Here is a 22,143-nt window from a genome sequence, read left to right on the forward strand (position 1 = left end):
ATGGTGGAACCCCTGCAAGGGCCCTCCCTATGGGCATGCTGTTTAACTTGCTGCCAAAATTTGATGGCAAGAACATGTCACTGTCAGACTGGGTGACAAGATTACAGAGCGCTGCAAGAATTTACAATGTCAGCCCAGAGTTACAGGTAGAAATTGCTTTGGCTGCCCTGGAGGGTGAGGCCCGAAAGAATGTGTTTCTACAATCAGAAGCCACACGCAGCACCTTGCAAGAGATTGTGCGATTTCTGGAAGAAATATACGGTGAAACAGCTAGTGCGGGCCACCTCCGGGCGAAATTCTTCTACCGGGTTCAGCAAGAAAATGAAGGGGTCTCACAATATGCGATGGCTCTACAAGAAGTATTGGCTGAGGTACAGAAAAAGGAGGCAGACGGAGTATCTGGCATGGGATCTGCCGACCGAATATTGCAGGAACAGTTTATTCTGGGACTCTTCAGCTCTCCCCTGAGACAGGTTCTGCGGGAGCGAGTCAGGGTGGACCCTACTCTCCGGAGTGATACGGACCCAGACCGCCACACCCTTTGGGGTTGTGGGGAAGGAAGAGGTCCTAGTTAAAGTGGTACAAGACCTGCAAAGCTCCCTGAGTGCTATGCACGAAAAATTTACACAAATGGAGAGGCGAATGGAGTCGAGCTATTCCCCTGGGGCTGCCTATCCGGCCCAACAACCGCCCTATCAGATTGCCCCACTGGTTCCTACACCACAGCATCCTTACCCAAGTTCACCGTCACACCAAGTTCCTTAATATCTTCCAACAAGGCCAGCCAGGGCGCCTCCCGCACGCAGGCGGAGAGACTATGGTCCAGGGACACAGTGCTGGCGGTGCGGAGAAGAAGGACACTTCACCAGAGAGTGTCAGAGTGATCTATCTAGACGATCAGAGCCGGCGTTAAACTACCGGCCCCCCGCAGTAGTGGGGCGTACTGCGGGGGAGGTGGAGAGTCAAGACACCCAGCACAGCTCTGAACACCTGGTCGCAGGGTGCCCTGTCATGCAAGCTGAATTTGAAGGAATCCCAGTCAAATGCTTAGTAGATACCAGATCACAGGTGACGACCAGGCCTGAGTCATACTTCAATCGTTACTTCCAAGCACTGGCTAAGCAAGAACGAGAGACATTGGTCCGAGTTACAGCTGCGAACCATCAGCCAATTTCGGTCACGGGTGTCGTGTGGATGAACGTACGGCTGTGTGGACAGGAAGTGGGAAGAAAAGGCATTCTGCTGGTCCCCGAGACGTTCAAGGAGGATGTACCGGTGATAATGGGCATGAATATTCTACGAGAGTTGGATCAGATCATGTTCACTAAACGGGGACCTGGCTATTGGAAGCAAGCCACCCCAAACAAACCCACGCAAAAAGCTTTCCAATGGTTGATCTGGTTCTGTGGGACACAGAAGAGTGTCCCAGTACACCAGTCCGTGGGAACTATCCGAGTGTCGGGAAAGGCTACCCTCAGTCTTCCTCCTGGTCGGGAGACTATATACTGACACTGCCTGTGGGAACCTTCCGCAACCTTGAAGGTATGGAGGTGATCATCGAACCAGGGGGTCTAGGAGAACTAGGTCAGGATGCCCTAGTGGCCCGTACACTGGCAGTGGTCCAGAATGGACGAGTACCCATAAGAGCTGTGAATGTGGGACATCTGGAAGTCGCTTTGATGCCTGGAGTAGAACTGGCCCGTGTGTACTTACATCGGGGAGAAGTGCTAAGTCGGGAAGAAGTGACTCTAGCTCCAATAGGCAATGCTGCATGGACACTGGCAGTTACTGCCAGACCCAAAGAGGCTCCGACCCCAGAATGGAATGGGAGAACCATTGTGGACCAAATGGAGATAGATGTGAAGAATCTCGGTCCAGACCGTTTGCGGGCGGTTGAAGCCATGTTGTGGGAGAATCAGGCTGCGTTTGCCTGCCATGCCGATGACTTTGGCTGCACAGATGCTATCACACATGAGATACCGACCGGGGACGCTGCCCCAATCCGGGAGAGGTATCGACAGATTCCGCCCAAGTTGTATCAGGAAGTGAAGACATTGTTGAAACAGATGATAGATTTAGGAGTGGTACGAGGTAGTCAAAGTCCTTGGGCAGCCCCAGTGGTGCTTGTCAAAAAGAAGGACGGCACTATTTGATTTTGTGTGGATTATCGGTGGTTGAATGCATGCACCACACGAGACTCATACCCTCTGCCATGCATTGAGGAGTCCCTGACAGCCCTAGGGCGGGCTAAATACTTCTCCACCCTGGATCTAGCAAGCGGGTACTGGCAAGGACCGGGCCAAGACTGCATTCATACTCCCCATGGGACTATTCGAATTTAACAGAATGCCATTCGGCTAACCAATGCCCCGAGCACCTTCCAGCGGCTGATGGAGAAGTGTCTGGGAGACCTGAATTTTGAAGCAACCTTGATATACTTGGATGATATCATTGTATACTCCGCTACTTTTCAAGAACACCTAGACCGACTAGGACAGGTACTCAAGCGGTTACGATCCCATGGCCTGAAGATAAAGCCAAAGAAGTGTCATCTCTTCAAGAGGAAGATAGAGTACCTAGGCCATACGGTGTCCCAAGATGGGGTGCTGCCATCTCAAGACAAAATGGCTGCAATACAACAATGGCCAGCGCCCAGAACACTGCAGGAGTTGAAGGCTTTCCTCGGTCTGACCGGATATTACCGGCGATTCATCAAAGACTACGCAAAGATAGCGGGCCCTCTGAATGAGCTGCAGAGAGGAACAGCTGGGAGGCCCAAGGGTCAAAGTGTCCCCTGGGGACAGAAGCAGGAAGAGGCCTTCCAGGCCCTGAAAGAAACCCTGACATCGGCCCCCATCTTGGCTTATGCTGACTTTGACAAACCATTCCTCTTATCGACTGATGGCAGCCTCTATGGACTTGGGGCGGTACTGTCACAGGTACAAGAAGGACGTGAAAGAGTTATCGCTTATGCCAGTCGGTCGTTGCGGGATACAGAGCGAAACCCTCATAACTATAGTTCCTTCCGACTGGAGCTCCTTGCCCTGGTGTGGGCCATGACAGAAAAATTTGCGGGCTACCTGACAGGGGCTAAGATCTTTGTACAGACCGATAACAACCCCCTGGCCCATCTGGATACTGCCAAGCTGGGAGCCCTGGAGCAGCGTTGGGCAGCTCGCCTTGCCAAGTATGACTTCTCGATCCGCTACCGCTCTGCTACAGAGAACACTAATGCCGATGGTCTGTCGATGGTTACTTTTGAGACTCCAGTAGGGGATCTGGATGAACAAAAAGAAGAGGATGAAACTCCAGACTTCCGCAGGTTCACACCTCCAGCAGTTACAGCACAGACAAGTGGGGAGGCCGAGTGCTACCCAAGGCATTAGGAAGAACCAATGAAGAATGGGGCCGAATACAGGATGAAGATGTCGGACTGCGGCAGATGAAAGGTTGGGTGTCCCAGCGAAGAAAACCTGACATAGAAGATAGAACTGAACTTGATGCCGAGATGAAGTCCATTCTACACCAATGGGATAGACTGGAAGTTCATGGAGCTGTTTTGTACCGCAAGTGGCAGCAGCCTGCTGATATAGAGGCAAGGTGGCAGGTAGTAATACCCAGAAGCATGGCACAAGAGGTAGCCAAGGAGACTCATGAATTTGGAGCTCACTTCGGGCCAGTTAAGACCTTCCAGTGGCTGCTACGCTATGTATATTGTCCACGACTGGAGGCCACGGTTGAGGAAGTCTGCCGGCAGTGTCGAATGTGTGAACTCACCAAAAGCACCGAACAGAGGGAACCCATGCAGCCAATACAGACCAAAGAACCGCTGGAAGTATTGATGATAGATTATCTTCTCGTGGGACAATCCGCCAGAGGTCCACAATACTGCCTGGTCATGATTGACCACTTCTCTAAATTTGCAGTGGTCACCCCAACTCGAGACCAGATGGCTGAGTCTGCAGCTCGAGCCATCTGTCAAGATTTCATCCGAGTCTACGGGTGTCCGAAGCGGATCCATTCAGATCAAGCAGCGTGCTTTCAATGGAAAGTGATGGAGGAGCTACATCGACTGTATGGCATTGAAAAATCCAGGACAACTCCATATCATCCCCAAGGGAATGGGGCCTGCGAGCGCTTCAACCGGACCCTGCTTCAGATGTTGAGGACATTAGAGGAAGACAAAAGGATGCACTGGCCAGACTACCTCCCTAAATTAGTCTGGGCTTACAATAATCGGGTTCAAAACACAACCGGGTATACTCCGTACATGCTATTGTTCGGCAGAGCTGGCCGGGAAATTGTTGAACTGAATTTAGAACAACCACAGGACTTAATAGAACGAACTTCTAGCTGTTTCCTAATTGCTCTCTGTTCCACACTTAAAAGTTTAATGTCTTCTGCGTTTCTCTCAATTATCTCATCTAATATACTTGAGTAATTATTCAACCTATTCATCATCTCCATGCCCCAGCCTAACCAGGACGGAAACCATGTCCATACTTTGTCAGCCTGTGTAAACAGCTCACGCTTCTCCTTGTGTCTAAGTGGATATTTGGGATGAGGGCCTGCTTCTAGGTGATATTGCTGTTTTCCTTCTTCTCCTGCCAACACTCCTAGTACAGGTATTACATGGGCCAAATAACACCACCCTTCTGCTCTCATGGGGATCCAAGGGTTACAAACTTTCCCACAGCAAATATATGTGCTATTCCCAAGTGAGTAAGGGCGTCTGCTTAAGGCCCTTTGTCCATAAGTGGAAATTCCTGCTAAGGCTAGGAGAGCAATAACCTTCTTTAAAGTGGGGTTATTGTCCTCAATCATGAGCTTATACATGGTTCTATTTAGTTCCGCATCCTGAGTGGTAAATACTGATGTCATATTTACATCTAGGGAGAAATTTAACTTGGATTCACTACATGCTCCTCTTTCCTCATTGTGTACATTTCCTAATCTGAAACACCAGTCTGGAGAGTGAGTTTTACTGACTATGTGAAAAGAGACAGTGTCATTATTATAGATTGCGGAGATATTAGACAAAACCATGGGAGGGATACCATTAAGGAAAGGAACTGCTCTTAAAGGGGAAGCTATTAAAGGAATTCTAGCAGAACCGGGGTGTAACTTACTACAGATCCAACACTTATCATATCCTGATTTTTGTGCGTACATATACTTTAGCTTAAGCAATACCATTCTTTCATTAAATATTTCTATATCATTATAAGCAGTTTCTCTTCTATTCCTGGTGTTGATGTTGGGAGTTGTACAAACGAGGCGGAACACCCCAAATCCTCTGGATGGTATATACAGTTAGTAATGATCCACGTTGGCATGAACACTGTCAGCACTAGAAGAAACAGTCCGCAAGTTGCCTTCCCAGAATTCTGGGGTAAGAGAATTGAGGACATCTTCTTCAGAGACTTTACCAACTACTTCACTCACTTTTCGAGGTCTTACAACACCTGCTTCACCTCCTGTACCTGTGTCTTGCTTCTCAGGTCTGGGGGGAATCTTCTTCACTCTACTTGCGTGAATCCAGGTGTTAGCTTGTTCCGTCAACACAGCAGTTCGGGTCACGGCAATCACGGTGGTTGGCGGTCCAAAGGGGAACTCTTGCTTCTTATTCCGATTCAGCTGTTTAACGACCACTGCATCACCCGGTACCAAGGAATGGGTTGGTTCCTGTTGAGAGAGAGGGAGAGTGCGAGCCACATTGCCATGGATACCGTTTAATTTCTCAATTAGATTTTTACAATACTCCTCCTGTATTTGCTCTAGATCCCCTCTTTCTATCACTAAGGGCTTCTTTGTCCAAGGAGTGGGAAATGGTCTACCCATTAAAATCTCAAACGGGGAAAGACCAGTACTCTTTGAGGGGGTCATTCTGATCTCAGCCAGAACAGCGGGCAGTGAATTCTTCCACTTGTGGTAAGTACCTCCTGTGGCCTTCCTAAGTTTGTCCTTTATCGTTCTATTCATTCTTTCCACTATCCCTGAGCTCTGTGGATGATAAGGAATGTGAAACTTCCAGTCAATCTGGAGTAGTCTCACAAGCTCCTGACAAATCTTGGATGCGAATGCCGGTCCATTGTCAGAGTTTATCTGGACCGGACATCCCCATCTTGGGATCACTTCCTGAGTCAAAACCTTAACTACAGTTTTTGCGTCTTCTCTGGTCGTCACAAAGCATTCCAACCAGCGCGAAAACATATCTGTGATAACAAAAAGAAATTCTTGTCTTTTCCCTACTTTGGGCATGTGGGTGAAGTCGATCTGTAAATGTGTGAAAGGTGAGGTAGGATATTGTAGATGTTCATGTGAGGGCTTATTGGGAATGTTAGGATTGTTCCTAATGCATTCAATACATCGGGCCACAAATGTCTTGCAGAGTAAGGGAAGGTGCAAAATGTAGAAGTCTTTGGCCATCAGTTCTGCTGTGACTTTCCATCCCCTGTGTCCTACACCATGATACTGTGAAATGAACAAAACTGCACTACTCTGTGGGATACCAGGTCTCCCCTCTTTGGAGATGAGCCCTGTATCAGGGTCCAGCTCCAAACCTTGTGAAACCCAAAAGTCCATGTCCTCTTTGGTTGCAAAGGCCTGGAGATCCTGAAGTATTTGGTCCCAAGGCAGGGATGGGGGCACTAAAGGAGGGAGCTGTGCAAAAGCTTGGCCAGCACTGGCAGCTGTTTTTGCAGTAGCATCTGCCAAAGCATTCCCTCTTGCAATTGAGTCTTTGCCATGAGTGTGTGCTTTACAATGAATGATAGCTACTTTGGATGGGAGCTGAATAGATGACAGCAAGTCATCCACCAAGGATGAGTGTGATATGGCCTTCCCATCTGCTGCTATAAAGCCTCTTCTCTTCCAAATTAGGCCATGATCATGCGCTGTTGAGAATGCGTACTTTGAATCAGCTCATCATCCCTGGCCCGTGCAAGTGTTTGTGAGATATTGGGATACATGGGGGCATATGAGGGAGGTGGACAGGGAGGTGGGCAAGGTTTACAGGGAGCAGGGGGGACAAATGGAGACACTATGGGTGGGCGCTGTACCTTTGCTTCTACAGCATGTAACTGTTTACAGGTAAAGGTAGGCAATTCTTCAACCTCCTTCTCACGCTTTATCTTGGACCAATTAATTTTTCTCTTTGCTGCCCTTTTATTGCCCTTTTTATCCTGGCCCTCTCCCTCCGTATCACTGTCCTTCTTGTTTACTGATGCATTACTCTCTCCTCTAATCCTTCGCCAAGAAGGAGCCACCTTAAGCCAATTCTCTGCTGCCCGTTTCATGTATTCCATGTCCCACTGAGAATCACCTGGATACCATGGGAAAGCCTGCTTATCTCCTAGACAAAGACCCTTAACCATGTCCATATGGAACTCATCATTTGCCCCATCCTTAGGAAACGGAGACATGCTATGCATAGCTAAACTCCATCCAGCTAGATTATCCACAAAAGGGTTAACCAGAGCATAGTCTGTATCACAAACTCTCGCCACATAATCCTTACATGTCTCCCTGGGATTGGGAGGGGGATAAGTCTTACTCTGAGAAGTGCCCATATCACAATCTTATCACGTAAATAAATAAACAATGTGGAGTGGTGCTAACAGCTGTCAGTCTCACCTTACAAACAGCTGCTAGCAATCAAGGTTATGCAGGTATACAGTTGATCTTAACACTCTATAATATGCAATGTGTAGCGAGAGGAAGAAAAGCAAAGAGGTTTGAGAGCCCCACTGGTCATCCAATATCCCAATGTCTTAATGTCCTGCCAAAGGACCTTTTAGCCAATCCTTGCCCAAAGGAAGCCTGAGTTCCTTAATTCACATTAAATCAATCGTTGTCTGCCTGAGACAAACCCCAAAATTTTTTTTTTTTTTTCAGTACTTTACCAAAAAGTACACATACGTTTAAAACTACTGTGGGTAGAAATCAGAGTTAAACAGAGCCAAGAAGCAAGTCAAGCAAGCGTCAGTACAGACACAGAGCTACATTACTTACCACTTGGATGTTTCCTGAATCCCACACCGCTGCCACCAGTTGTTAGGTATTTATTGGGTTTTCCTTGATTGGCCAGTAGAGGGCCTCAGTCAGCGCTGGAGACCTGAAGTGACCACTAGAACACGCATTGAGTTGTCACATCAAGTCCGAGGTTTATTTAGAACCACTGCTCTTTTATATTAACAGTGACGTATCAAATGTAAAGGCACTTATCAAATCACAGTAATCAAAGGCATCGGTAAAGTTATTTTAACCAATAATATCATCACAGCGTATGAGTTGGCAATAAAGCATAAAGCATGGACATCGCATGATATTAAATAGTAATCATTAACAAACGGCAAAGCTAGTAGGGTCTAAAATCCAGTTTTTCTGCAGCTCTCAGGTCAACCTGACTCTATAAGTCAATATCGGCCTATTGACATAAGCCTTGCCAAATTATCAGTAACTTATGAAATGAGACAAACAGCCTGCTTGCAGAATAGTGAATTTTAGCTATTTTGTGAGGTGAAAATGATTTCTGATTTAACTCCTTCATTACTCCACAACCACCTCATGGGTGAAAGAACACCGTCAGCGGCTCCAGACCATCCGCCGGTTAGCAGGCCAGCGTTTGCAAGAGAGAACTCACACTGACCGTCCTCCCCTCCAGGAGGTTCCGCTGCAACCTGGAGACCGGGTACTGGTGCGGGAGAAATGTCCCAGAGGCAAGTTGAGTGAGCGTTGGGAGGTACAACCTTACAAAGTGATCAGGAGAGTGTACCCCAATGGCCCGGTCTACGAAGTACGGGTGGAAAATGAGGAGTTTGCCTCAAGGATCCTACATAGGAATATGTTACGGCCATGTCAGTCTGAAGATCCCAAACCTGCTGAAGAGACAACACTTCCTGTCCCGTCCTCAGAACTCATTATCTCCAATGAAAACAATGATGAAGACTGGTGGATTGTTCCTGACACTACGGAAGGTCCCCAGGCCACAGGGGATGAAGCTTATGCTACAGAACCACCACCGGCTCGCAATGAGGAGGAACCCAGGTTGGCAGCTCCCAATGAGGAAAGTCTGTCCCTTACAGATAGTCAAGACCTCCGGAGATCCAATAGGTCTACTGCAGGGGTTCCACCAAACAGGTACAATGCTGATCAGTTCGTTTGGTCCACCTGTATGTGTTGTGGACAATGTTGTGCTGCTGTTAGAGATTGTAATAATCACTTTCTTCCCCATGGACTATATAGGATGGCCGAGGACGACCATCGTTAAGTGGGGAGGCATGTAGGGGGTCAGCCCCTTGAATGACTAAACTCCATTACGCTGTACTTCTATTGAGAAATTCCCACAGACTGTCATGCATCTTTCAGCCACAAGATGTCACTGTTGTTGTTGCTTTTTAAGTGAAGGGATCTTTCTGGAAAGGAGGAGGGAGCAGGAAGTTCCTGGGATGGTGGTGTCGTCTCTCTATGGCTGTGCTGAGCTGAGGAAAGGAACTGCATGCTTTGGCCTTGAGAGGGCATATAAACTGTATAATCCAGGGACAGAGCAACAGGATCTTGCCAGAGGAGACAGAGCTGAACTGTGGTACTACAGACTGCAGCTGAGAACCAGAGAAAGAGAGGAGAGAACATCCCAGAGCACCTCAAGCAAGTTACAGAGCAAGGGGCCAGATTGCAGTGACCTCCAAGGGACAGAACAAGATAAACAACCTGCAAAGAAACCCAGACCAGTGCATAAGAGACTGCAGCTACAGACAGTAAGGGACAGATCCAGAGACCTGACTACATCCACCATCACAGAGACTGAGATAAAGCAGCTGTACCTACAGAACTGTGAGTGTGTACCGGTACTAACCTGTGGCAAGGCATAGAGCAGGTTTCTGTAGACAGAGCGTTGCAGCAACGTGTCCCGGTTAGCGGGAATCAGATAGGATCATATAGCAGAGTAGCCTGTATTTCTGTGTGTGCATTGGCGGGAGCGCCATTTTCTGTATCACGTTGCAGTTGCTGTAAACCTATGTAATCTGTTATCACTGTTAACATCATTCTCCGGCCATTATACTCTGTTGGTTAATAAAGCCGGTACCTGCTTCAGCCTCATTGTCTGCTGTACCGTACTTGAATTCTGCATTGCGGTCCCCTACTCCTCTGACCACTACAGACACACTCCTAAACCTTGTGGACAACCTTTACTAGAAGAGTTAAAGCTGTTATAGCTGCAAAGGGTGGGCCAAATCAATATTGACAATATAGTGTATATCTAAAATTTAAATTGAATTTGAAAAAATGTTACACAGGGTCAGATACATTTATGCAAGATCCCTTAAAATTGACCTGAAGAATCTTAATGGGGACTTGCCATGAACTCAATGTCTCAGGAGCAGCCTACGCCCCTTTATGGTAACAGACATACTTAAATTGTAGTTTTACCATTTCACAACCCCTCCCTGCTGCACCTAGCTCTGTGGAAAATTAGCTTTCACTGGCCATGCAGCTGGTGCAGGGATCCAGAGATTTGAAACATGTTTTCTGCTTGCCCTTCTTTCTTTGAGGATGTTAGCTCATGATTAAATTCTCTATGATCCATACTGGGAGAAGACAGAAATTTTCCAAACCCTGTACCCCTTAACTCAATGTGTGGGCATGGAGGTAGGTGCAACAGGGACAGGGAGTAGTGCATACGGTGTTAATTTACATTTACTTTTTTTGTGAAAACGCAAACTTAAATTTTCAACTCTTGAGTCCCATTACTAGTTCTTGGGAAGCAAAGTTAAAACTACTATGTTTTATAGCAAGTCATGCCACTGCCCTGAAATTAGTATACAGCTTGTAAACGGATCCTGGCCACTGCTATAGGAAGACAGTAGGTGTTTTTAGGAATGAATATATTTGCATACATTGATCCAAAAGAGCCCTAAACCCAACTTATGGAAGAGTAGCCACCTTCCTAAAGGCTTTTAAGAGGGGGATTTACTATAACTGGATAGTAACCAATCAGCTTATTTGGTCTATAATCAGCTTTAGGGTCCTTTCACACCGAAGGGAGTCCATTCTGCTCAGCGGGGGAATCGATCCACCGATCCCCGCTGAGCAGGCGGAGGACAGCCCTGTCTTTGCTCTGTGTGTGACGGAGCTGTCAGATCCTCGCTGTCCTCTATGAGGAGATCGGATGAGAATGAACCGCCTGTCAGTTCTCATCCGATCCTCCAGACGGATGTAAAATAAGGTTTCCATCCATCCGGATTTCACGGACAGGATCGGAATCGGATAGCAGCAGGTGTCAGCAGAGCTGTCTCCGCTGACATCCGCTGCCCCATAGGGATGCATGGAGCATCCGATACGGTCTACCTGAAAATCTGACAGGTGGATTAGATCAGATTTGCCACGTGAAAGGGGCCTTATGGTCAAAGCTTAGTTGAACAAGCTGACGTTAGAAGCTGATTGATTACTATGCACAGCTGCACCACATTTTGGGTGCACCATATTTAGTAAATCTACCCCTATGTGTCTGCTGTGCAGAGCTGTAGCCCACCTAAAATAAGCTGACTTGTCAGAAATATAGAGCATGCACAGTTATTTTAGCCGGCTCTAGTGCCATTATTTTTATTTTTCTTAGTTTGGAAAAAGGATTTGAGCTGTTATTATTGCTGTGATAGCCTTTCGCTGGTAACAACAGCAGTCCTCATTTCTTGTATAGATTTTACAGACAGGAAGTTAGTACAAATCTCACCAGTGGGGTCACATGCAGGAAAGAAATTGGAAATGTAATTCTTCTCCGTGGCTGAAGCAACATTCTTGTTTTGCATCTGCTTGTTTTATATTATGTATACATCTATCCAGGGAAATTTAAGCATAATAAAGAAATAATACAGATTCCATTATTTTTTAGGACTACAGACTTTGTATTGTTTCTAACTTCTTTAAAAGCTCTGCTTCCTGTTGACAGTGTGAAAGATTCATTATTTACTTTACACTCATTCATCTAAATTTTCATTTACATGGATTAAAATTCCTCCTTTTGTTTTTTATGAAAAAGCACTTCCATAACAGATGCAAATTTTTCCACAGATGGGTGAGGTTCTAAGTGGTTCCTGTCTACTGATTATACTATTAAAGTCTTGCCAAAAATGACAATATTATCAGAATGACAGCTTGCTCATGCAATTCCCAGAGATTCAGACAGGTTAACTGCTTATTCACCAGAAACAGGTGCATAAATATAATATTGGCCTTTAAAAACAAAATTGAGAACTCCATTTTAAACAAAAGACTTGTTCAAGTGTTTATATTGACTAATGCAAGGAGTACTCCCTAGTTTATTCCTTGTGCCAGACTGTAGTATATGTTGTTAGTGATTCTGGTTTTTACTCCATATTTACTATATATATATATATATATATATATATATATATATATATATATATATATATATATATATATATATATATATATATATATATATACATATATATATATATATATATATATATATATATATATATATATATATATATATATATATATATATATATATATATATATATTTTTTTTTTTTTATTCAGTATGTAATATATTATATTTGGTTTCTCTTAAAAATGATTATGGTAGTTTTATAAGTGAATGCTAAAATCCCATATCCTCTATTTTCTGCCTTATTTATGTTATTCAAATAGAAAAAAATAGAAGGCAAACATTTCACCAGTTATTGTGTCCTCTGTGCCTTCTTAAAAAAAGGCAACTATACAGGAATGGATAAAAGAAAAGAGAAGAGGAGATGAAAAAAGAGAGAGAAAAGAAAAAAGTTACATTACAGTTACACTAGTCCCGAGCACAAGAACATTAGTCAGATGTGGAAATTTATATTCTGTCTACCTTCTTGAGGTGTGGCACAGTCTACTCTATGGGTTTTATTGTGCTGATGCTGAACAGTAATTTTTAAAAAAATAATTGACATTTATTGATCCCCTCATGCACACCAGCCAATGAGGTAAAACACTCACGTTACTTTCAAGGCATTCAGGACAATTTTGATTACACATTTTATAGAACAGGTCCTCCATATGGATGTATTAATGATGTAATGCTATCATGAGCCACTGCAAATTATATCATTCAACTCAAGGTTACTTTTACCTATTACAGCTGTAAGGGCAGTGACTCTGTACACAACTTAGTATCTTAGATAGAGAGTAACCTGACGTGACCGTGACAAAACGTGTTGGGTGGAGTTTGGGTGGCTTCATTACACAAGCACATGAACCAGGAAGCATCTTAATAGGTGTGTGTAAGAGACTGGCCACAGATGAGACATCCGTACTGTATATTTTACACTTTTTAATTGTGTGCACCGGGCCTGAAGTGCACAAAAGAATGTGAGTGAATTTTTATTTAAATTGGTTTTAAATAAATGTGGTTTTTAACAGTGAGTACTATGTAGTATTTATGCTTTATCTTGAAAAACTGTGGAGATAGGAGGAGATTGCCCATTACTACTGGACCCCAGAGTGTTGAAATTATTGTTTGTGACCTCTATAATATGCAAGTCCTCTATTTAAGGTGAGAGCACATCCTGATTTGCTTAGTACTGAGGGTGAAGGAAATGTGGACAAATACACAGAAAAGTTGGTGGCACAAATAACACAGAAGAGTTTTTTTTGTTTCTAACACAAGAGAGTTTATTTTTGATTTGATTTAAAGTTTTATTTATATGCACACAAAAGAATTTTGTCTGAACACAAGATTGTATTTACAAGATATTGTATTCACAATATTGCATTACTACTAAAGTAGTAATGCACCAATTCTGGAATTTTAGTTAAAGAAACTGCTATACCAAATCACTTCAGTGACTCATATTTTCCAGTGACACTCATTGTGATTTTTTAAACGAGTTCACATATAAATATTGGGCTAAAGGCATCCTAAATCCACCAAACTCACAATGGAAAAGTGGCCATCTTGCTTCAGGCTTTTGGTGTCTGGTGTACTTGGCTGAGGCCCACCTAAAATAGGATGCCCTTGTGACTTATGGTAGAATAGGCATACCCTCTTCTCCATTTCAGCATGGGGAAGGCAATAGAAGGAGCATGCCTAAGCCAGCTCTGAGAAAGATGGTATTTGCACAGTCATTTCAGCTGGCTCTGGTGCCATTATTTTGTTTTGATATCACTAGCACTGAAAATGTTATCATGTTAACCAGGAAAACTACCTATACAGGAGTGATTAACATAAATAAATCAGAATAAAGCAACTGTCTCTAAACTTGTAGATTTTTGGATGAACCCTTTTGCCTCCACTCATAATTTACAAACTTGAACAAATGCTACTAAAATGAACAATTTCTAACACAATTCTACTAGGGTATGGCCAACCTAATAAAGAACAAAAAGCGGGTGCACCGACCTTGTGCATTACCCCAAATGGAATTTATTAAAAATGAAATAAGAAGATCCCCTCGAAATGCGTCAGCCATTCGGAAGGTCCTCTGGCATGCTGGTCACTGTCCTAGAGACCTGGTTGCTTTGGGTCCGTTGTGGATCGATATGCTTTTACCTATTTTTGTGTTTGTGAGTATATCTCTTCCTTTTTCATAAATTCCATTTAGGTAATACACAAGGTCGGTGCGCCCTCTTTTTGTTCTTTATACAGTGTTTCCATTGGGTTTCCCCTGACCCTGGGAGGGCAGCAAAATCTGTGCATATACCAGGAGCCTTAGAGACTTTCTGCCATCACATCTCTGTTGAGCGCAGGAGAATTTGTTTGTATGGCCAGCTTAAGGCAGAGGAAACCAAATATACTGCTATACCAATTCACTTGATTGAATTGTATTTTCCAGTGAAACAAATTGCCACTTCTGAGTAAAAAGGAGCTCTGAATTAATTGGATGGATTGACTGTGAGTCCTGACTCATGCAAAACCCTTTGCTCATCCCTATCTATAAGAGCAGGTTCACACTACTCCGAATCAAAGTCGCCCCATGAAGGAGCGACTTTTTAGAGCCGACTTTAGCGTGACTTTGAACAGACTTTGAAGAGACTTAAATGATAGGCGACTTTGTCTGTGGGGAATGCCTGGGTAATCTTTTTCATTAATCTTTGTCATTTTAAAACCTCTCACACATGAGAATATAGTAATGTATGTAATTCGCACAATGCATGCTGTTGTTTCTATGATAGTTATGTATAAAATATATTCCATTTATCAGCACTCAGCAGCTACTTTTCCGGAGTCTGTATATGATGTCTGCCACCCAAAGAGATAAAGAAAACTGTTTCCTCTGTTTAGACAACAACACAGGGATGGGATGTTTTGTGGCTAAAACATTTGTGCCTTCATTTTTCTATAATAAACATTACATTTTAGAAATGTTACCTGCAACAGTGTTTCCTTTTATGATTTTAGGGAATTTTGTATGCATCATTGATTCTTTTAATTAATTAATTGGCAAACTCTTTTTTTTTTTTTTTTTGGGGGGGGGGGGGGTCATAAGAGTCATGTACAATAAACTGACAATAAAATATGCAGCCAGGACACTGTATACTTCAGTGATGTAGAATGTGACTGTTTACTCTTGAAACTTCTGCACCTGTCATGTATCTGCAAAATTAGGTACCATTGGACATGCTTGCTTAGAAGCCTAGTGCTGCCAATCAGGTGCATCAGATACACTATCCTAGCTGAATTTTGACTGGGCAACCATATGGCAGAATTTAGTATGCCCCGTGTTTTGCCATCACATTCCCCAGCAGTACCCAAATTTCCTGGCAACTGAGAACTCTCCCTATCGTCTCTGGTGTTCTGGCACCACTAACAAGTATTCATCTGATCCAATATGTTCTTTTGCTTCCAGTCTTCAGCTAAACTTTCTTGCGGAAGTTACCTGAGTTACTTCTCTTTTTAAGGTGTGATGAGCTTGAAGTGAAGAGGTGGGATGTGCTCCACAGTACTAATAAAAGCTATTTTTACAAAAATATGTTTCCTTTCAAAAATAAATGTTTTATTACTAATACACATTCATATAGAATTATAGATCTTACTCTGAAGGGGAAGCAACACTGCTTTTCCCTGAAAAATCTGCTTTTTGCCTACTACCTTTACCTGTTTCTGTCATTTTATGTAGATATAGTACTATACCTGTAAAATTAAACAACTAGTTATTAAGTTACTAAGTACATGCATTTTCTTTACAGAATTTAAGTACGATGTGCACCAGAGCACTGGCAATTGGTTTCACAGTAGGGGTCTGAAAGTCTTCTTTGCAAGGTTTTGCTTATACACAAAGCTTGAAAAGCCACTGAATTAAAGTCTTCCCCAGCTGGCCACCTATTCTCTATATGCCACTCATAGCTGTTGCGCAAAGGAAGGGTTGGCACAATGCTTTTTTTATAATTTGCTCATTCTACAACCATGAGTTAATTAAAGTATAGCAACAATTACAAGGTTCTGTAAGGGCTAGTGTCAATGGGCAAATGCAGCATAGTTTCAGGTGCATTTAAAGAGCAACTCCAGTTAGGGATATTCTATACATAGTTGGTGAAGCTGGCTGACACTGCTACTCCAGTGAGCTTTACTTGCTTCCAGGTCCAGATGCCCTGCTGCATTTTGAATGCAGGAGGTTGGCCTCTTGACACTGAAAGCATTAAGACAATGTTTTGCATTTTCCGAATGAATGTAAAAAGTTCTCTTATTGGACGAGGTGGAGAGCATGATGTCATGGCCCTGCCTCTCCACCAGCCAACAAGAGAAAGCTTTGCATGCATTCAGAAAATGGCACCTGTGCCAAGTGGCCTTCCTCCTGTGTTCAGAATGCAGCAGGAAAGTCGCTCAGTGAGGGACCCTGAAGCAAGTGACGATCACTGGACTAGTGGTGTTTACTTCAGTGATTTCAAGCTAGGGGATCAGCCAGGTATGGTATATGCATAGTTTAACTGGTCCAAGCTGGACCAATCTAACTATGGATAACATTTCTATACCTGGAATTCATCCTTAGGATCAGTTCAAGATGCTTCAGAGTCTTGTTTAAATACCTTCAAAGCGTGCATCTGATCTGCAGCTGACGTAGTTCTCAACTGCAGTTGGCCTACTTCTAAACTGCATCAACCTGCTCTGGTATGCCTACTGACTTGCATAGTGAGAACAACAGCTTTGAAGCAAACATTAGCCCATTTGCATGCTATCTAAAGCTGGCCATAGATTAATAGGGGTTAAGGAAAAAACACTGACCCAATTCCCTCACCCACACATTTAAGGTGAATGGGGGAATCCTACCCACTGTTTCTGTTTTTGTATTCTGACAGCAGGGGGACTTCTTCACCATCAGAATACACTGATCAGTGCTGCAGGTTATAGCCTGCAGTGCTGAACGAGTATGAAATTTCCAATGGGCTGGTTGAACAGAAGTTGATCGGTAGAAATTGAAATTTTAATCCATGTATGGCTAGGTTAAGGCTGACAAGATTGCATGGGAAGATTTTGACAAACAGAGACTAAACAAAAAGTTGAAAACTCAGTTCCATAAAGGGTTGAGTAGATGACTAAATTAATTGGATGCATGGCTGTTCCTAGAAAGAAAATCTTTAAAAGAAAAAGTAAATCTCCCTCTACTGTCTCTGAGCCAGTGAGGAGGGACAGAGCCAGGAGAGCAGCTGCTGTTGTGCACATCGCTGGATCGTGATTCAGCTCAGGGAAGTATTAGGAAGACTGGGGGGAAGCTGCATGCAGAAGGTTTTTTTGCCTTCATACATAGAATGCATGAAGATAAAAAACCTTCAGCCTTTAGAATCACTTTAAATTCTTCTGTTCTGAATTCTTATGTAAGAATGAAACTATAATCAATATTTCAGTCAAAGAACTTCAAGGCTGCTACATGGTTTAAATTTTACCCAAGTGATGTGCGCTTCACAAAAATGTTTAGTATTAAAAAAGAAAAAGTTGATGGATATAATATTAAAGCCTGCAAATGGAGTCAAATTTTCCAGCACACGTGACTATTGACTTTAAACATTGCCATCTGGTTTATAGACACTAAAAAGCTTGAATGCATTTTAAAAAGTTTTTGAAATAGATATCTTGGACAAACATTGGGACACACCAATGAACTAATACTTCTACTTTTTGCTGGGAAAAACATAAACCTTCAGTGTTGCATAGTTTGATTGTTCTACATAATTACAATAAATAAGTAATTTCACTTGCATCACATTTCTATCAATGTGGGGGAAAAGAAATCGGCTCTTTTTGACTGGAAACGTTTAATCTGTTCTCAAACTGTAGCTTCATTTTGGCCAAGGGCTGCTGCATAGAAGCAATGTAAAGCACTGACATGAAAACAGTCATATGTTATTGTTGGCAGGCGTCCTCTGAAAGAAAAGGTATGGGTCATTTATTGTGACACTATGATAAATTTAGGCCACTGGAAATATACATTTGTTACATGGTTTGTCAGCTGGCAATTGCATCTTTAACTGCACCAAATAACCTTTGTGAAACAAAGGAACAGATAGGAATTCTCATAAAGAATATTTGCGCATGCCACATTTTTCGATGATTTCTTTTATGTTTTTTTTTTTTGTCCTATTCATACAAGACTCTTAAATTAATTTGTCAATTGACCAAGTTTACCATTGTATAGCTGAATTCAACCATATTTAATTATTTTTGCAATATTTGGTTAAATACTCATTTAGCAAGAGGCATATTTGAACTACATGGTATAGACGCTTGACAGTGGTGAACATAACTTTAACTTTTCTGTTCTTGTATGTTCAGCATGTTTGCACCAGTTCTTAAAGTGTCACAAAACCCACATCATAAAAAATATCAATAAATTATAAATGATATATTACATGCTGTTCATACTCACTCAGTCACCATGTGATTTGTTTTCTGTATTCTGAAAAAAAAAAAAGAAAACGAGTTGATCCCCTTCTGTCCAAGTACACAATGCAGCTAGGGATTTTGCAGAGCAGTATTGGCAGCTCTGCACATGCTCAGTTTTCAATGAGGTCTATGCTGCACATTTCCTCCCTATTACATTGGAGCACTTTTGTTACTATACAGTCACACATGTGGGCGTATACAGAGTGGTAAATGACAGCCCACTCCCTCCCTCCTTCTCTTCCTCCTCCTCTATGCCCACTAATCAGCTAAATACAATGTGGGCAGCATATTACATGTAGATTAATGGAGGCTTCACCAACACCATGTTGTTGCCAAAAAATAATAAAGATTTTATTTCAATTACATATTTGTATGACAATTTAATCTATTGATATTAATCATTTATTTTGATTCTGTATTCCAAAGACTGTTTTTATTTTTTTTATTTTGAGCACGTGACCAGCAGCAGAGGACTAGAAGCTCCTCCTGCTTATATTTCCCTGAAGACAGCCTGGCAAAGATCTGGGTCATGTGACAAGCTTTATATCAATTAGAATAAAGTTACTTAGATGTTTTTTTTTTAATTGAAAAAAATTACAGTGCCATCATGTTTACAGAAATAGAAAGGGCAATGTAAAATAAACAGTGTATGTTCAGTATCATTTTAAGGTGTGTTTATCTTTATTACAAAAAAAAGTATGCTACGTAGCTAGTCAATCATTTATGAATATAACTGTAAATTATGAGACCGGAAATGGCTACAGTACAGTTCTTCATAAGTGATATGCATAAAAATGATCCTCAAGTTTCAATATCCTGCTTTTTTTCTGAATAGGTTACCTTGGCCATTAATCACTTGATTACTGGCGCCCGCCCCCCCCCCCCCCCCCCTTCCCCATCTCGCCCAGGCCAATTTTCGGCTTTCAGCACTGTCACACTTTGAATGACAATTGCCCGTTCATGCAACACTGTACCCAAATTAATTTTTTATCATTTTCTCACACAAATAGAGCTTTCTTTTGTTGGCATTTAATTTCTGCTGAGTTTTACATTTTTTGCTAAAAAAAAAAAACAAAAAAAGACAGAAAATTATGAAAAAAACAAATTTTTCTTAGTTTCTGTCAGTAAATTTAATTTTGTAAATAAGTAATTTTACTCCTTCACTGATGTGTGCTGATGAGGTGGCACTGATAGGCTGCACTGATGGGCACTGATGAGGTGGCACCTTTGGGCACTGATTAGGCAGCACTGAAGGGCACTGATTAGGTGGCACTGATGAGAATGCACTAATATGCTGCACTGATGAGCACTGATAGGCAGCACAGATGTACACTGATATATGATCAGTGCCCTGATTACCTGTACAGGTCTCCCCTGCAAGGAGATGCCGCTGATCAGCTATTCTCGCTACACACTCTGTCAGTGTGAGCCGAGGAGAGCCAATTAACGGCATTTCCTTATTTACATGTGACTGGCTGTGATTGGACACAGCCGATCACATGGGTAAAAAGCCACGTCATCGACTCTTTACCTAGATCGGGGTTGCACCATGTTCTAGGAACACAGCGCAGCCGAGTTAGCTGCGCTGCACACTCCTGGAGAGGTTCTGGGGCGCCATCATATGACGTCATCCCAGAATGAGAGTTCATTGTGCCCACCATCATTTTACTATATGGCAGGCGGGAAGTGGTTAAAGGAACCTCAGGATGAGGAATGCCAAAGGGTGGAAATTGCTTGCAAGGTTAAAATGTTCCTCTATTTATCTGCACACGTTGGCACAGCCAGGTTTATAAAAATTAGTTCAGAGAAAAAATGTACGTTGGACCCCCATGCTGGAATATGGTACTTGTACCACAGCACCATCACAAAGTTACCCCAGTCACAGTGCTCTCATACTACAAATCGCCAATGCTGTGGCAGTATTGCAAACCGGATCTATTTCGGACTTAGGTCTCAATGGTGAAAACATTAGGCTGCTGGCACTATACCTTGGGAGTAGTATATAATCAAATCGTTATAAAACATTGTGACATTACCCCAGGGCTACAAGGGTAATTCTTTTTCTCAGCTGCCTGTCAGTAGTTTTCTCACTGGCACCTTTTTAGCATGCTGCAAATGTTTTGACCAGCTTGTTTGTTTTTGCTTGCTTTCTGTTAATGACATGTAAGTGCAATCTTTTAAGAGTTAATAAATAGTTTTTAAACTGGATTACGATATGGTTCATCTTCCGTTTTACATATACTGCATGTAATCTGACATGAGCTAGAGGTTGGACCGAGGACATATCTAAACCTGGGATTACCTTCCATATCAATGATAAGACCACTGATGTTCCCACATGTGCAATAGAGCTTGTTTTGATCACCTTAATCAGGGTCAGAACTATCTGGTAAGCCCCCGACTTTATAGCACGTGGGGGAGTGTACTTTCCCTTGAGGGCTTTTCAAGATAAATATTTATACTCCTCTTCTGGGTGATGCTTCCATTTCTACTAGAACTGTGGAATATTTTTTTTAATCACCTTCTGGGACTTATATGCTGTTATCACTTTGTTTGAACTTTTATACTACTGTTACACTATATGCACTTTGCACTTTATTTGAGAAATATTACAGCATTTGTGTATTGTCAATGTTCACATGGGATATCATTTTATTTTGTTTGCACTGTGTCAGTATGGTGAAAGTGGATTTAGGAGTTTGTCAAAACTAGTTATTCACAAAACTGTAATAGAGCATCATAAATCCATCACTGTATAAAGAGCTTACATAAACAGTTTGGTACATGCCTCCAGCAGATCTGGATACAGCTACACCACTCTGGAGATGCTTGAAGTAATTGTAAAGTCTACATTTTTAAAAATAACAAACATTATAAACTTACCTGCTCTGTGAATTGCACAGTGCAGCCCGGACCTCCTCTTCTCATGTCCCCTGCTGGCGATTCTCCTTTTCTGAGTCCTGTGTCCCCATAGGAAGCCACTTGCTTTGGGGTACACCTGTAGGCTTAATTCCGAGCCACACTGCCTGTGTCCATGGACACAGACAGCATGGCGTGGTCCCGCCCTCTTGTCACATGATTTCACTGACAGCCACAGGAGTCAATGGCTCTTACTGCCATAGCAAAGCCTGTGGGACCAGTATGAGGGGTATTACTTGGACTCAAAAGCGCAAAAAAAACAGTAGTATAAAAAAAAACTAATATTTTTTTTGAGAGTTTTTGAATTGGAATCAGTAAGGTGAGTAGTTGAAATCCAAGTAAATT

This window comes from Pelophylax lessonae, assembly GCF_965119305.1.
Source record: "Pelophylax lessonae genome assembly, chromosome: 1".
In the NCBI taxonomy this organism is placed as follows: Eukaryota; Metazoa; Chordata; class Amphibia; order Anura; family Ranidae; genus Pelophylax; species Pelophylax lessonae.